Raw genomic sequence first — 16880 nt, forward strand, 5'->3', positions numbered from 1 at the left:
TAAAAAGTAGGTATATTAGGACATACATAATACTTGTACATATGATTAGGAACCTCACTCAGTCCGAACCCCCTCTCACCCCCTCTAGAAGATCGAAAAGGGGGGGTAAGGGAGGCTACCCGGCGGATGGAACAAAGCTTTGTTTCTTTTTATTTTATAAGCCGTCCTTTGTAGCGTCCCCCGCAAAGATAGCAATTTTCTAATAAATAGAAAATTGGGTTAAGTATTTTTCTTTCACATCTGATGGAGGTTTGTACTGAAGGAAACGATGGTTTGTTCGGTAAAGGAGGTTAGTTGCTTATACATATTACTTGGCTTATATATTGTAGAATGTTATCCAATGATCTCTGGACGAGGAATAAAAACAGGTGTCCCATTCCACCACAGTACTGGTTGAGTTGGTTAGGTAAGTACCTAACTAACACTTAAGTTGCTCTGTAGGTCGGCTACATTGATGCCTCCGACATGACGTTCCACCCTGCGTGATCGGGGGCTTTTTGACATACCAGCAGGTCTAGTACTAGTTTGATATTTAGGCGAAAACTATAAAAGTTTACGTTTTCTCTGTGACGCCTCTAATGGAAACTATCATAAAACTTTTGACAGAAGTATGCAGATAACAGGAGAAAACGTAAACTTTTTTCGTTTTCATAAATAGCAAAACCCGTACTAGAGGGTCTGGACTAGATAGTTTACAGTATGCTATCCCAAAGTTAAACAGCTTTCTTCAAGACATTTTGTTGTATCAACTTTTTTCTTCTTCTTTGGGTACCATCTCCTATCGGAGGTCGGCAATCATCTGGCTTATTCTTTCCTTCGAGACTGCTGCTCGGAACAAGGATGTGGTGTCGGTGTTATACCAGTCTTTAAGATTTTGTACTCAAGATGTTCTTTTTCGACCGGTATATCAACAGAATACTTATTCTGGATAGAACTGGGAGTCCTAAGCATTCCAAAGCAAACACTATAAAAAATACGGTCTACCAATTTATGCTCAGAAAAATTATCATAAAGGCGAAAAGATTAATAAAAATACGAGCTCATTATAGAACCACAAGCGCGCGCGTTTGTTTATTTATTTAGCAACATCTTCATTCATTCGATATTGTATTTTACAATGCAACCCTAAAGTAACATGGTTCCGCAGGCATTCACTTGGGAGAGTGGCCCATTCAGCGGCCTCCTACACTTCATTTATATTATTTTAGGGTTACTCGGATACCTTCATCGTATTTTAAGGTTTTTATCGAGAAGGTGAATGGAGGAAAGGTTTATTTGTTAGGCACTATGACGAATTCATTTTGATGGGAATTCGTAAAATATTATAGAAGAACAAATTGACGAAATACCAAATTCTTATTCTTTTCGTATGAGTGATACAAGAACTAGAGTTTCTAACCACGGTGAAGGCATGATCAGCAGTCAGAGATATTAAAATCTATGTGTAAAATAATTAACCAAACCACCAAGATTTTTATTTCTAAAATTTATATATACAAAAAATACCTTAGGTAAAAAAAGATAAAAAAAGAGTAAATTTTAATGCGGAACCAGAATAAAAATTCAAACCTTCCTAAATAAAATCATATTACATAATGTGGGCAGAAAAAGTTCCTTTTCTTCAATGTAAAAGTGTGCTATTCAGGGTGATTTCGTGTTACATTTATTAAAATGTACACAACAGTATATACAGGGTGAGCCTGAATAGCGTCTGAGTGCTTGGCCTTGTGTTGCCGCAGACAGGTCTCAATTAGGGCGATATTATGCCCACCCTGTATACAAATATTTAAGGTAGAGTTATACTGTTTTTTTTACTTATTGATTTACTAGATGGAAAAGTGAGTGTTACGTTACGTAGGTATGTAATTACGTTATAAGGTCAACCGGGGCCAAGTCACCTACGGGGCTAATGCCTCGAATCCATTTATCTTCCAAACCACATACTTTAGAACTACTGGAGTCATCTGCTATCTATCTTTGGAACTCAAACTTTTACTACTGACCAATAGATGTCGTATCCGAGGATATTTTCTTAAATAATCTGCCATTTTAATTTTTTCTCCTCCGGTTTCCTGACACGTTTTTTTGAATCGTTCCAAATGTGTGTTTGTTTGAAAGAATCTATGTTTCCTAACTATAAATACTGTTATTGTTTAGTTGCTTTACATATTTTTTTGATTATTTTATTGAAATAAAGTAAGATTCGGACACAATATGCAATAAAAAAATTGTTGGTTTAGCTTTTTTTTTGGGGTAAATGCATCTGGGCTTATGGGGTTATTGCCTCTATTGCGGTGCAATAGCCCCATTTCCAGAGGTTCTAAACATTTTGTGTTATAATAAAAGTAGTTTATACACTCACGAGCAATGAAAAAGTTCCAAAGCACTAAATTACTTACAAAAAATACAAGGTTAATGACGCCTTCTGCAATATTGAAGAACATTTAACAGCGTATCAGAATTAACATTCTTAGATTGGTAATCCAACTAAAACGTAAATAATTTGAATATATATATTAAACTAAATGTTTTAAAAAAATTGGCGTCATTTGGTGTCGACATTATGATGTCGTTAACACGGTATATAGAAAATAATCATATAAAAATAATAAATAAAAAATAGTCATATAAACAGAATGATCCCACTTGTTTTTAAAACTCTGAATAGTTTTGTTATGATTATCCTTGTAAGAGCAAAATTCCCTCAGACTCTACTTACTTAAAAACTCCGGTATACTTACTAATTTAAAGTTGTGGTTTAATTGCAAATTAGAAAAAATATGTCCTTGAATGCTTTTATACTGTATTTTAATTTGTCATGTAAGTATTTATATTTTTTTATGTCTAATAAAGTATTTATAAATAAAATGTTGAGCACCCCTGGAATCTTGGATGGGGTAAATGCCACTACAAGAAATTTGGGTATGTAGGCGACATAGCCCCGAAAATTTTTGATCAACTAATTCTCCTTAACTAAGCGCTGTATTTAGTTTACAAGCTAATAATTAGCTACGTTAATAGTAATTCTATAAATGATATCCACTTAAACTTGTAAAAAGCTCTTCCAAGCACACAAAACTAGTGAAAGAGGCATTAGCCCCACTAGGGGTTATTGCGCCTAAAAATCCCATTTTTTGTAGAAACGTCGTTTACACGTAGAAGATATTTAAAATTCTACAATATTGCATCAAAATATGAAATTAGATAAAATTTCCTAATATGTATCACAAGTTATAGCTTAATAGGGCGTATAGTCTGTTTGCTATGATCAAATGAATATGAAAGTCAAAGTATTGTGGCGCAATGGCCCCGGTTGACCTTACTCAAGTAATTTTATAAATAGTTTTAATTTCAATCACCTATATCGAGTCTCTGAATACTTAGTACATGTAGTACATAGGTTGGTATAGTATGTTTTATTTTTAATTTAATTAATATAATATTGGGTCTTGGATGTGCCCGTAAAATGGCAAAAGGCCCGCCCCCTATTACATTGGGACTAACATAACACTCTGGCGAAAAGTGGGTGCAGCAATGCACCTCTGCCTACCCCGCAAGGGAGTACATTAGTACAAGGCGTGAGTGCGTGTTTTTTTTTTTTTTTTTTTTTTAAATATAATATTGAGATTGTAAATTCGTTCAATCAATGCATATCTATGTATATCTATCTTCCACATACTTATATGAGTCCTAGGATCAAACTCCAGCATGTGAATTCAAAGCTGTACATTATAGCTAAACTGTATTACAGCTTTTACGCGAACCGCCCTCATTTAATACGCAACTTAACAACATTAAAATATGAACCACTATTATGCGTTAGCGAAAACTAAAAACATAGCATTTCAAAATGTCGTTATCGTAGTTATTTTTGTACATTAAACATTAGCATTTAGCGGTTACGGTTGTGCCAAATACCAGTTGTGCTCAGGGCCTAACCGGTATACTTGGAACATGAAGTATTGGCCACCATTTCTGATGTTTCACGTCTGTTGAGTGCAGATTATTATACAATGTGGATGTTCTGTAACTTCACTATTTAAAGTAGCAATCAGTATTTCTTAGGAAAAATATTTATTCAGTGTGATACACCGGGTCTGAGTAACGTGAAATATTTAAATCACATAAACAAGTTCAAAAGTACTAGAAAATTATATTATATGATCATTGGGTTCCATTGGAAATGGGTTGTTACTCGTTAGTATAACATTCATGGCTGCCGGATACAAATTAACCACACTCGCAAAAACCATTGCTAGCATATTATTTAAGCTCGTCTTCTTGCAGGATACGATGTGCCAATCCACCTCGCCGCCAACTATAAGGCAGAACATCATTTTCCACGGACATAAAGCGAGAGACAATGGCTGGTAATGACCACGTTCTATAGAAGACATCGCTCTTCGGCAATGCTTTCGCAGAATAAGTATATTTAGTCTATTTCAGCACGCCCATATCATTAGTATAATTTGCTGTGACAAATTTGATGCGGCTTTCAGTTATTTATAAGTTTTTGAGCACCGTATTTAGAGTGCGTTTCGGTGCTTCGGTTCGCTCCGGGTTTAACGTGTGGTTGAGCGAAGGTTCAGGATGTTTAGGCATTAGTTAGACAATGTGCTTGAATATAATTTAAGTAAGGATGTGTAACAGGATGGTCTTGGTTATAAACATTTAACTAAAATGTATACAGGTGATGCAAACAGTGTAGAGTAAATGTGGTCGCTCAACTAATGATCTGATTAACTTTCAAACAGACTTTGGGAAAGTAACTTTTAAAAAAATACTTTATAATGCTACATTAAAAATAAAACCCTCTTAAAAGCTAACAACTAGTATCAATAAGGCTGCTTCCCCACCTGCACTAATTGGGCAAGAAAAGTTAATTTCCTTTCAAAAGGGTTCCGTTGGACGAGCCCCAAAGGACCATTACCACGGGTCCTTAGAAAAGAGTAAGCCGTTATACCGAGTCAAATAATTAAACAGTGTTCACAAAAATATGCAAATGGGAAGAGCCCGCTCTAAATAGACTTTTTCATCATGAATTATGTCCTTTTTAGCTTCTTCGGGGGCGCTGGGAGTTTTAGTAAGATTTTACAACGTTACGTAATTATTTTTGGGGTGACGAAATATGAAGGCGGTGTAGGGTTAAAAGTTTAAGAAAGGTTATTTTAAAGTTTTTTGAGGGTTTGTTTCGTTTTCTGTTTACCTTTAGACTTTTATAGGGTTTTCTTTTTTAATTTAACAGAATACCTAATTTGCTTGTTAGAACAGGGCTTAAATATCAATGTCTAGCATAGAGTCGAGTCGCCGGTGAGTTGTTATAATGTGCGAAGACCTTAATTATGAGGCTTAAATACTAAAATAGAAGTTATCAAAAACTAAAAAAAGTTGTGAAAATAAAACCTACATTGATTATTATAATCTAGAATAGTACCCTGCTGTGACAAAGTTTTACACAGTTAAAATATTATTTTAGTTTTTGATAACTTCTATTTTAGTATTTAAGCCTCATAATTAAGGTCTTCGCACATTATAACAACTCACCGGTGACTCGACTCTATGCTAGACATTGATATTTAAGCCCTGTGTCATATGTTCAAGGTTTAATTTCAAAAAATGACATTTAGTGTACGATGCGTAGGCCACTCGTTGTACACTACTTTATAATCATTTTTGAAATTAAACCTTGAAGATATGACACAGGGCTTAAATATCAATGTCTAGCATAGAGTCGAGTCGCCCCGGTGAGTTATAATGTGTGAAGACCTTTAAAGCACTTGTCATACATACAAGACTCTCTTCTGCTTGTGACGCGACGGCGACGCGCGGACGTGTATTTTGTTGCGCATCATAGTTCTACCGATATCTAATAAACCAGTTTTGTATAGTGATGGGACATAGACTTATCGATAAACTCGTCGAAAAGCAATGTCGATACCAATAACACCGACAAACACAATGGACAAGTACATATCGAAATCTGCTACCTACACCAACGCTAGTGGAAACAGCAAACGCCTGCGTCCTGATGGAATCTCCGAAGATGGATGGCAGCTGCCAAAGCGCACTGCTACTGGTAAATCGCCGGCAAAGCCACTAACTCCCACTACTAATCGGTTCGGCAAGCTGCAGGCCGAACAAGGGTTAGATCCTGTGTCCGCTACTAATCTCCGCGCGGCTACCACGCGCAAGAAGACACACATCCCACCTATCCTGATCAAGCTACAAGATCATTGGACTCACAATACTGTAAAGGAGCTGATAACCAAAGTCACTACCAGTTTCCATTTACAATACAGGGGGAAGGGCAAAGTGGCAGTACACTGCTACGCACCTTCAACTCATGCTGAGATTAAGAAAAGTCTCCAGGATGAAAATATTGGCTTTTTCTCATACACTCGTCGTGATGAGAAATTATACAAGGCGGTGATCCGTGGTGTTCCTCCTATAGAAGAGGATGATCTTGCTGAAGAGCTTGCGACCCTTGGGTTCAAAGATGCGAAGGTAACACTCATGAAACAAACGGCTGAGGGGTCGTCCTACTACCCCCCATTTCTTGTGCAGCTCCCATCTGGTACCGATATACAAAAGTTCAGGCAAATCAAGTATCTCAGCAACTGCGTGGTAAATATTCGCAAATATAATCCTAGAAACACCGCAGTAACACAATGTTTTAGGTGCCAAGAATTCGGCCACGCATCCAAGAACTGCAATATGCCTCCAAGGTGTGTCAAATGCGAAGGAGCCCACCTCACAATGGATTGTCCGAAGAAAGATAGACAAACACCAGCGCAATGCTGCAACTGTCACGAGTCACACCCTGCTAACTATCAACAGTGTACTACTCGGTTAGGATACTTGGAACGCCTTCAGAAGCAGCGTGATGCCCAAGTCAAGCAATCAATGAAACTCTCGAAGCAATCTAACTTTGACGGCCGATCCTGGGCAGCTGTAACATCTAACGATCGCGTTCATGACGCAAGACCCACATCCATGGCTTCAAATCCAGTCCTGCCCGTCTCAGCCAAGTCCTCTTCGGAAGATTCAACCACGAAAGAAATGTTGCAAATACTCAATATTGTTAAAAACTTAAAACAACAATTTTTAGCTTGCGAATCAATGGTAGACAAAGTCATCTTAATTCTCACCCATCTCGATAAGTATGTATAAAGAAGCGGAGCTCCGTATTTTATCCTGGAACGCGGATGGCGTGCGGGCCAAGCTGGACGAGCTGTTGCACCTCGCGGTAAGTGGACTATCTGTCGATGTTATCGCATTATGTGAAACTAGGCTATCCGAGAAAACGGCAATAAACATACCAGGTTTGCGCTGTTATCGCCTCGACAAGCACCGAAGTGGTGGTGGCCTGGGTGTGGCCATACTAATGAATTCCAACATACCACATAATCTCGTCAAGCTTCCAAACACAAAACATCTAGAAGCCATTGGTGTAGAACTTTCTCTCTCAAACAAGAAATACATCATCATCTCTGTTTACCAATCTCCTAACATGCCTCTGCTACCAGAAGACCTAGACGCCTTACTTAATGTTGGTGAGTGCGTCATCATTACTGGTGACTTCAATGCTAAGCATGTGGAGTGGGGTTGCCCAAAAAATAATACTCGTGGCCGAGTTCTACTAAATCACATGCTTAACAGTGACTATTTTATACACGCACCCCCTGATCCAACACTAGTACACTATCACACCGAACACGAACCTACAAACCCCGACCTGGTCTTAACCCGCAACGTTCCTGAGATAACTGACTTGAGGACTATTCCAGCTCTTTCATCTAATCATTTACCCTTTACATTCAGCATTCCCGGTACCCTAAATAAATCAAATATTATAACGTATCGCTACGGAGACACCAACTGGAATGGCTTTCGTTCGTACCTCGACGATAACTTGTCACTAACTTCTAAAATCCTTGAGTCTACGGCTGAGATCGACGAAGCCGTAGATTTATTCACCACTGTGCTGCTTGATGCAAAAGAGAAATTTGTTCCCAAAGGCACCAGCAGTCAAATTAAACCTACAAAATTACCTCGTGACATCCGCAAACTGATCACTACGAAAAACAGACTCCGTAGGTTATCCCAAAAGGAGACATGCATCTTTGTTCGACAAGAGCTCCGATCCAAAATTAACCTCATTCAGAAAAGAGTTAATTCTATGATAACGGCGCACAATGATAAAATTTGGCAATCTAGGCTTGCCAAAGTTGATAACCCCACTGCTGATCTCTGGCGACTTGCTAAAAAACTACGTTGTAAACCTGTCATTATTCCACCTCTTAAACGACACGATGGTACACTCACTCAGTCCACCATAGAGCAATGCACCACCCTAGCCGATGCCTTCAAAAGTAATATGACACTCACTCAAGACTGTCCTAGTGAAGACACAGAAAATGTAGTAAAAGCGTCTCTTAGCTTGCTCTACGACGCGGAACCCTCCACACTGCGGTTTCAAACTAGACCGAGCGAAATCAAAAAATGTCTAAGCAAGCTCAAGCGTCGAAAAGCGCCTGGTCCTGATGAGATCCACAACATCTTATTAAAAAACCTCTCACAGAAAGCCATTGTATTCTTAACTAAACTTTTCAACGCATGCTTCCGCCTTTGTTACTTTCCACAACAGTGGAAAATAGCAAAGATCATAGCTCTATTAAAATCAGGCAAAGCAGACACTGATGCGACCAACTACCGTCCGATAAGCCTGTTGTCATGTCTCAGCAAGCTGTTTGAAACGCTAATTTATGTTCGTCTCATTAAAGTAACTCAAAATTTACTAAAAAACGAGCAATTCGGTTTCCGTAGACACCATTCCACTTCTCAACAATTGGCTCGTGTAGCTGAGCACGTTAGTCATCAGCTCAACTTAGGAGCTTCGACTGGAATGTTCCTGCTTGACCTCGAAAAGGCGTTTGATACGGTGTGGCACGACGCGTTGCTGCATAAACTCATCAGTAATCATGTCCCTTTGCCACTTGTAAAACTCATTCGTAGTTACCTAGAGAAACGGCAATTTTACGTCACAATAGACGGCCATCGCTCACAGGCGTATGATATACCTGCTGGAGTCCCTCAAGGATCAATTCTTGGTCCTTATCTATTCCTGCTTTTCGTCAATGATATCCCGATTCAACCCCACACTACACTAGCCTTATTCGCGGACGACACAGCGTCCTTTTCTTCTTCAAAAGATATAGATCTGGTCGTGGATCGGTTACAATTGTCCATTAGTCTGTTACACGACTACTTCTCCAAATGGAAACTGAAGCTAAATGAGACAAAAACTGAAGCCATAATGTTCAGCAGACAGCGCAAATTCCCACAAAAATCAATAAAAATATGCGGTTACCCCATTCAGTGGAGTAAATCAGTAAAATACCTCGGGGTACATCTCGACAGAAAACTCAACTGGACTACGCACACTACTGCCGTGAGATCGAAAGGCATAAAGGCTCTCGGAGCTCTCAGCCCTTTATTAAATAGGAGAAGCAATTTGAGCCCCCACACCAAGCTCTCCATATATTCCACATTAGTTAGACCATGTTTAACTTACGCATGCCCAGTATGGAGCGGCACTACAAATGCCAATTACAAAAAGCTGCAAGTGGTCCAAAATAAAGCGGTCAAAATCGCGTACAACACGCCTTTTAGAACCAATTTGCTGAGACTCCACTCAAGAGTAAAATACCCCACACTCAAAGAATTCATATTAAGGGGATCCCTAAAGCTAAAATGCTAAAGTCGGCTTGATATACTTGATTAGATTGGAAAAACGGTGGCTTCTATCACATTGATAAAAATATATTTTGTAGCAGAGGGTATACTGAACATGTTAGTTGCTTATAAATTGGTGCAGGATTATAATAAGTATGTTAAAAAAAATTGCAAACACACCATGTCTTTTGCCATTTTTTGACTTATTATGAAAAAACCCTCGAAATCAGAGGGCCCATTTTCATGGAATCTTATATGTATGTGTAGGTAATTAAATTCTTAACAAAGTTACCTTAAAGAGTTGGATTTAATGGACCAGAAGTCAACTTTTTTTGCAAAAAACTAATAAATTCCGGTTTAAAAATGATGACACCGTGACAGATTTCAGATTTCTTCAGTCGTCGCCCTGGTGGCGGCCTGTTAGGAGCGATACCCACGCCATTTTATTTTTTATCAAATATTTCACAAAAACTGATTAAATCAACAAATTATGACTACAAGTATTATAATACATATGCATTTGCTATGGAAAGTTAATTTTCTAATCGTTTTAGATGCAGAAAAGCCGAAAATTCTTATAAAACATTTCGCCTTTTCGATTTGTTTACATTTTTTACTATAGAGTTACAGATGCATAGATAAAGGTAAACATTGCACATAATGACACTTATTAGATTCTCCGAATAAGAACTATACGGTCAATGCAGTATGCCAAAGCGCGAGCCTGTTTATATTCTGAGGGGTAATTTATTTTATTTTAACGGTTGTGTATGGTAGGTAAGCTACACAATATACAGGGTGTTGAAAAGTAAGTTCATAATTTGTTTTATTTGAAACCAAAAACCGTAGTTAATTAAAAATATATATATTTTAAGATGTGGTAGTCTGTACACTACAGGTAGTTAAAAATAAGTAAGTATTTTTAAAAATTGAAGATCTAAAATTTACATAATTTTTTAAATCTATTTAACAAGCTTTGCAAAAAAGCGGTTTTTAATTAGGGTGATAGGTAATGTATATTTTTAATGATTTTTTCAAATAGATAAATGTTATACCATTTTTAAATTGCCATAAAATTACCTATAGTTATAGTTATAGAAAAGGGCAGGGCTACCAGTGCCCATTCGCCACTGCAACCTAAAAGATCTATAAATTATGACTCCCCATGCCGAGTCTCACTCTACAGGCCCAGGTCTTTTATAAACCTGATATTACCTATACAGGATGTTGCAAAAATGGTATACTGTGCCGAAAGGGTTTGACTCAGGGGTTATTCTGAACAACTTTTGTTCTCCAAGTTTTGGAAATTCTCGAAAAATAAATTCGGTCTCTATAGTAAAAAGTCACGTGATCGAATAAGTTTCTATGTAAAAGGTTTTGTTACGTGAATTTTCAAAATTGTAGAAGAAAAGTGGATCAGAATGGCACCTAAATCCACTTTTGGCTAAGCTTTATACCCTTTTTTCAATACCTTGTATAAAATATCGTCAGCGTCACCTTAGATCGTAATCATCGTAACTCCTCGTGACCAAATTTTAGAGGAGACAAAAATACTGTTTTATTTGTAGTTCTAGTTGGCATACTACCCACCTAAAGTTTTTTTTAACTAGCCTAAAAATGATTTGTTTAGACAGTCTATCTTCCTGTTCAACCGCAGCCTGAGTGCCAGTGACTCAATGACTGAAAGGAGGCCATTAGTGCTCCTAAATAAATAAAGCAGGCCTGTAGATTATCTTTCAGTGTACCGACACATCTGATTGCTGTAAGAGCCTGATAAGCTCTTCGAACGAGTCATACCTCTGTGGTGGTACGGTTTCGACCTTTCGGACAGTCAGTTTGGCATCCGAAATGCGGATTCGAATAGTGGGTACAATACTTTGCGTTCGTTCACTGTCGGAGCAGGATAAGAACCACGGGCGAGTTGTTGCGCTGGCTGTTTGCTTAAAAATAGTAACCGCGTTCAACTCTATCCCCTAGAGGGCGAACCTTCCATCTATACCATCACTTGTCTTCTTATCTGCAGAAAATTGACAGAGGTCATACGTGTCTAACAAGTACATTAAGGATGCGAAAAGAGAGGGTTTGTTTTCACTGAAGAAGTTCAGTTGCGGAGTTCCACAGCGGTAGGTCTTGGACCCCTCTGCTGTGGAACTTGGCATACAACGCGGTCCTGCAAATCAAGCTCGCAAACGGCGTTAGCACCGTGCATTTTTCTAATGTCACACAGGTCGTGAGGTAGGCTGAGAGCCTCCTTCGGGGATGACATCCCAATGATTCATTACGAAAAAATTGCTGCAGCTGTGCTCGCCATGCAGTGCATGGGCTACTTCCGAATCTGGGGGGCTGTTGCAAAGGAGTCCGTTGCCTCTATACGGTACGGGTTCCGTGCGATCTATGATCCTTCCGGGAGCACCTGTCTTGTCAAGTCGAAGAGAATGGCTCGTATTCGACGCAACCTGCAGTACTGGTGGGATTGGTTGGAGGACAGGACAGCAGGAAGCTGCAGCAGCCGTCATGCTGTGATTCGACGCATAGATGCAAAAAAAAGTTGAAAGTAACTTCATGTTAATAAAATATTAGATCTTAATTTAACAACATAACATTGCAAAAGAAAAATTAACATTGTTGAGTATGTTATTGTAATTTACTAAAGTAGTAATAAAAACAAAGGCTTATTGCATAGTTTTCGTTCACGTTCGCCTACATCGCACGTTGTATATGAGAATAAAGGGTATAATTACTAAGTTTTCTTGTTTAAAAATCACGGTTTGGGGTTTAGAGGAAAACAAATGGTAAAATGCGGAATACAGTTTTTTTTTCGAATAAAGAGGAAAACATGTGAATTCAAAAAACGTTTCTATTGACACCAAAGAGTACTTTTCGCCGAGAAAAGTGGAGTTACAATGTTTGCGATCTAAAGTGATGATAGAACTAGAACTTATTTTTTCAGTTCACCTGCTGTTGAGTGAAATCGTAATTAGGTAAATGACTCCTTGACATGAAAATAACTTTTTTTTTATAATCGTTATAACAAAACCGTTTTTTTTAATACAGCAATATTTGTAGGTGTACTTACAGTGAGCAAAAGAGCGCAGCAAGGTGTAATTTTTTTGGTTTTTAAGAAACAAAAATATTATTTCTATCATATCCCAAATACACATAAGTACTTAAAAAAAAAAATACACACTCTCGCCTTGTACTAATGTACCCCCTTGCGGGGGTACTTACATGTTATTATTTTTCTGGTGACCTCCCCATATCCCTTTGCCAGCTACGTAACCTTTTGTGACACAATTGTGTATAAATATCGGCACGGGTACGACTTTATATATAATTAATTATTAAATATTAAAAATACTTTCAAATAAAAATAAATATTTTCGTATCACAAAACAATATTACTTACTTAGTATATTTTTAACAAAGTGGCATGTCTTCACTTTTATGTTTTCGAGTACTATGTTAAAATTTCATGTCATTGTCCGTAGAACGCCCCGCATACCTCAACCCCCCCTCACTAGATTTGACAGATTCTGATTTTCTTCCAGCTTTAGTGACAGCCTTAAAACAAACACGCAAATTCTACCTACGAAGCAGCCCAAAACATATGAATGCTTTAGTCTCGAATCTTGGAAAATCACGATCACATAATTTGCCGTACATCGACAGCTATAAAACTTACCGTTTACCCCATCACTTAATACTTAACGAATAACATGTTTCGCTCGCTCCGTATAGCTACCGCACGCCGGCCGGCCGTGCATCTGTGGCGTCGGCGCATCGTATAAGTTATTACCTACTACAAACGGGTCATTTTTGAGTGCAGAGCGCAATTTAATTACGCTGTTGTCGTATTGTATTAAATTTGTGTGTTAGTTTTTAAGTTTCCTACCCACCTATGAGTGTAGTAACCAAGTTCAAATTCGGTTAGTTTAGTTAATCAATAATGTAAGTGTAATTAGGTTAGTTCATTACTTTTAGATAACTAATGCAAGTTAGGTATGTTTAAATGTTAAAATATAGTTTATAAAGTTACCAATGGTATCTAACAACCGTAAACCTACTTAGGTAGGTTTTACTTTTATTATTATATAATTATTAATGTTACAAACGCATGTTGTGTTGAACAAAACGTGTGTACCTACCAAATCAGCAAATTATGTTAGTTAAAATTAGTAGTTTCTATACATGTACCCCTTTTATATTATAAGTTTAAAGTTTTAATAGGCATCGAATGTCTCAGCCTTATAAGCATTTTACCTACATGTTGTTGTCGTAAGTTTTGTTGAATAATCTTATGTCATATGTAACTTTTTTATGCCAATAAAGATATTTTAAAAATCAAAATCAAATCATACATACAAGAGCTTTTACTTGCAATGAAAGTTCCGCCTGTCATTGCCGTTCCATCTGTCATTGGTACTTTTTCATTGCTCTTGAGTGAATTTATATCTCTTTTGCTGTCTGCACCAAGCTGCAAATAAATCCATCCGCAGCCTACTAAACACTTTTCGATGAGCATTTTCGCACGGCCCGTGATATACTGTGGCCCATTGTTCGTATCTGCAGGGTATACACGGGTATACAGTGTATACTGTATACCCAGAGGAAGACACTATAGTGTGGTACTGAAGTATGTTCTTAGATTAACCATATACAAACCAGATGGAGTGTCAGAGCGAAATAAACGTCTCGACAAGTAACACCCCACTCTCTACCACTGTGCAGTGATTACAAGATTTTCGAACCTCCGTTAACGTTGCGTATCGTCAACTGTCACTGTCAAAATGTAAGGCATATTTGTTAGTTCCAAAAGTGACTACGTTGGCGCTGTTCTTTTTCCATATGTTTGTGTTGTATCGTACAACGCTAGCGTATTGCCACATTAGCCTGTGATAGAGACTCTGAGCTCTTATTGTGAATTGGTTTGGTTCCTGTGACCTTTTTTCATTGGTACAGTGGTTGTCATTAGGTTGAACTTAAAACGGTTTGACAGTAAATTAAATGTGGACAGCTTTTTTTCTTCGTTTTTGTATGTGACACACCATCTGGCGCGTATATTGTTAATCTAAGTGTATGTTTGTGAGGCACCGATTAACGTCTCAATCAGTTGAGTGGGCGGGCTTCTAGAGTGTTCCACAGTGATCGTAGAGTTAAGCTTGAAGAATGGAAACATTTTGGTAAATCGTCTTGGAAGGGTAAAAGTTGTGTTTAATATAATTATATTAATGAATTTTGTACGAACTTAGGCTGCGGTAGCAGTATTTGCAATATTTGATTTAGCTAGCTTTAATTTAAACTTGGTCAGAAAAAGGAGGAGTTATTTTGTATCTAAAGGAAAAGGTGAAATTATAACCAAATTTTCATAAATTGACAGCTTCTAAAATTTAAATATCTTAGTGCACCTAGACGTCTGGGACCATTATAGAAGGGTCCGTCCGCTGTACATGCGATGCGGATACATCACTCGGAGGCGCATAATTGCAGCCAACGACAAGCCGAGACGTATACCGAAGATAGCCTCAGGAATATACGCTAAAGAAGATATCTATTGTACGAAATATATATTTATGTAGACATTAAAAATACTTGGTTACAGTTCGGTAGAACAACTTGATTGTTCTGAACTTGGTTGTGAATACACTTTTGTAAATTAACAAGCTAAGAAACCACATATTCATTATTTCTAAAATTTACATCGTAAAAGTGTAGTCTTTACCAACTTCAAAACTATCAAGTTGTTTGAACCGAACTGTACATTTTTAGGATTTTTTAGGATCCTAATTAATCTTTTTTCGGAAACCGGGGTATAACATTTTAGATCTAGCCATCAATACAGAGAGAATCATCATCATTATCATTATCAGCCTTCTATTGCCCACTGTTGGGTATATAGGCCTCCACGGCTTCCCCGCAACCCTGCAGATTTCATCGGATTTCATCTAATAGATGGTTTGCTTACAGCTCTTCGGCCGTCTCCTTAGTATGGGATAAGTCTTAGGGTTAACAATAACAATAACATGCAGCGGCTCAGGCATTGCGAATAAATCCACTCGTGGCTTGATATGAGCCTACGTTCACCAGCGTCATATGATTCAATGCATGATTTACGAGATGGGAGCGCGGAGTGATTGAATGATTGGGCGAATGAATGAATGAATGAATGAGTGAGCCAATAGTCGATTGAGTCGTTAGCACTTTCGACATGTGCGCCCACAAGTGGGTGTTTGCGATCGCGATATTTGATACTGCGTCAATAAATAATACGAAATAATTTATGCAGATTATCATGTTATGAGCCATTCAAGTCTGAAAGAGGATGTGGTGGTTGTTATTAATGATATTTATGTGCCAGTCGGATGATATTCTGCGTGTAATTATCGCAGGTGGATCCGATTGGCAGATTGCATTGTTCAAATCAGGTGTAGAGTCAATATTGCAAGGAAAGCGACCTGGATATGCGAAGTGTTGCAAAAAGGGTAAAGTCGTTTGACAAAAAGGTCACATCAAGTACTTTGTTTTTTTTTTTCATTGTTTTACGCACATTTTTAAGTAACAAAACACAATATAAACATCACTTTCCCGGCCACCCAACCGCAAGAGGGCCCATGAAAGTTTCGTGCGCATTAAAACTGAAATCCCATCAGAACTATCAACAAAGCCATTAGGTCCGAATAGTTCAGCAGTCGCCTCCGTTCACCCGTGAACGATCCACTACAAGGAACGATCCATTTTAATTAATAAGCATATGTGTTTAGGCCACCGTGACCCGGAGAGTTTTGGGGAATTAGGGTACACGCTGTACGCTAGAGATATGTGCGAACAAATGGCAGAATTTGCAAATGGCAAGAATTTAAGAAAGTGCTATAAGTACTGAATAAATGTTACTCTTGCTTTTTTTGAAAACCGTATGCTGTGTGGGCGAGTTCAGCTACTTTTATAGTGAGAAAAAATATACTCGTTACCTAAAAAAGACATTAAGTAGGTATGGAAAGTTTGGCGTGATGTTTTTTTCACGAATTTCTAGTATCTTAAAGACTTAGTACTATTTATAAAATTTTTGCAACTTGTGTCAGATCAGACCATTTGATCATTGATTTCATTTCCTACACTAGCATATTTATACACTAGCCTACTATTACATA

This window comes from Plutella xylostella, chromosome 21 (genome assembly GCF_932276165.1).
Source record: "Plutella xylostella chromosome 21, ilPluXylo3.1, whole genome shotgun sequence".
Lineage (NCBI taxonomy): Eukaryota > Metazoa > Arthropoda > Insecta > Lepidoptera > Plutellidae > Plutella > Plutella xylostella.